Raw genomic sequence first — 2,336 nt, 5'->3', positions numbered from 1 at the left:
ATGACTTATCCTCTCCGTCTCCGCCAAATACTAGATCGCGTGCAATGGTGTTTGCTCTACCGATACCAATTAGTACTCGAAGCCGCTGAATCTCCCCGCTCTTGAAGATGGAGATGCCCCTCTTCCTCCAAGACTACCAAGCAAAAGTCTAAAAGGAAGAAAAGTAGGAAAAAATGGTAACACACCTCCCCTCACCTTGTATATATGTATTTAGGAGTGTGGAACATTAGGGGTCTTGTTGACCCCCTTAGACAGCCGAGATCTCAAGCACTCATTAGAAATAGAAGCCTCTCTTGCATTGGCATTCTAGAGACAAAGGTCAAACAATCCAGGTTTGGACCTATTTCCGCCAATCTCTTTCCGGGGTGGCGTTGGCTTGCTAATTATGAATTCTCGCCTCGCGGAAGGATTTGGATTGGGTGGGATCCTATGGCGATTGAACTACGGTGTGTATCGGTTTCTTCCCGGATGATACATGCCCATCTTGCCTTTATTGTCATGAAAAAGTCCTGCTATCTAACGATTGTTTATGACGAGCATACTTTCATTACTCGTAGAGCTCTGTGGGAGGATCTTATTCGGTTGAGTGCATGTCATGAACCGTGGATGGTGGCTGGGGATTTCAATGCAATTAGAGACCACTCCGATAGAATGGGGGGATCTAATGCATGGCTTCCATCGTTTAACGAATTTCGAGATTGCTTGTCTCAAGCGGCTCTTGACGACCTTCGATATATTGGTCATCGGTTCACCCGGGCTACCGCATCGCGCGAAGCACGAAAGCAACGCAAGATTGATCGGGTATTGATCAACGACCGATGGAGCCATCTTTACTCATACTCGGAGGCCAACTTCTTGGCCCCCGGAATCTCCGATCACAGCCCTATGGTGGTTAAGATTATGCAGCCTCCCTCATCAAAGAGGCCTTTCAAGTTCTTCAATTTCGGACTTCTCACCCGTCCTTTTCGATATAGTCACCCGTGTATGGACGGTTCCCATCGATGGCACTCCGATGTTCTCGGTTGCAGCAAGCTCAAACTACTCAAAGACCGCCTTAAAGAGCTGAATAAGAGAGCCTTCTCCGAAATTTCTGAACGAGCCGAACAAGCCCGTGTCCAACTAGTTTCGGTGCAAGATGAGCTGCAACACGACTTCGAAACCGCCGCTACTTGATCTTGAAGGGGAATGCATCCGCAATTATTCTAAGTTAAGGCTACAGGAGGAGGCCTTTTACAAACGAAATCAAGGATTAGATGGCTTAAGGAAGGAGATTTGAATACGAAATTCTTCCATCATTCCGTTAATAAGAGACGACTACAAAATCGCATTATCTCGGTAACTAATCCAGCTGGTGACCTTCTCACGTATCCAACTCGGGTTCATTCCACCATTATTCGGCATTTTGAAGAGTTATTAAATGGCTGCTCGCTTTCCTCTCGGCTCGGGAATTCAGGACATCCGACAACACATTGCTCGTGACCTTCAAGAAGACCAAATTCAGCTTCGTCCGGACACTGTGACAGAGGATGAGATCCGAGCCTCACTTTTCTCCTTGGCGAAAGGTAAGGCTCCTGGACCCGACGGCTTTAACGTGGAATTCTTCATATCTTCCCGGGATATTGTGGGTCCGTCTCAGAGTGGCCGCAATCAAGGACTTCTTTACTTCGGGACAACTGCTCAAACAAATAAATTCTACCATCCCGTGCTTGGTGCCGAAGAAGCCAAATGCCTTGAATATGAATGACTATCGGCCTATTGCATGTTGCAACACCCTTTACAAGTGCATTACCAAGCTCTTAGCCAATCGTTTAGCTGCCTTGCTGCCATCCATAATATCCCCGTCGCAAACGGCATTTGTCCAAGGTAGAAGGATTAGCGACAACATCATGTTGGCACAAGAACTTTTTGCGGACTTTCACCATGATCCCTACCTCCCTAAGTGTGCTATCAAGGTTGACTTCCGCAAAGCATACGACACGGTGGATTGGGCTTTTCTTGAATTGGTGCTTCAAGCCTTCCGGTTCCCGGACTTTCTAATCAAACTCATCATGGAATGCGTCACCACTCCTAAATATTCGGTTGCCATCAATGGAGAGTTACATGGTTTTTTCCCAAGTAAGCGCGGTATTCGACAAGGTGACCCTCTATCTCCTTATCTATTCACCTTGATCATGGAAGTTTTTTCGGGCATTATCCATGCCAAGACTACCTTACCGGGGTTCAAGTATTATTGGCGGTGCAAATCTTCTAGGGTGACTCATCTATTCTTTGCGGACGATGTCCTCCTATTTGCCGAAGGAAACCTTGCCACCATTAAACTCTTAAAAGAGGGACTT

This window comes from Rhodamnia argentea, chromosome 6, assembly GCF_020921035.1.
Source record: "Rhodamnia argentea isolate NSW1041297 chromosome 6, ASM2092103v1, whole genome shotgun sequence".
NCBI classification, from domain to species: domain Eukaryota; kingdom Viridiplantae; phylum Streptophyta; class Magnoliopsida; order Myrtales; family Myrtaceae; genus Rhodamnia; species Rhodamnia argentea.
This window is presented reverse-complemented; position numbering follows the sequence as displayed.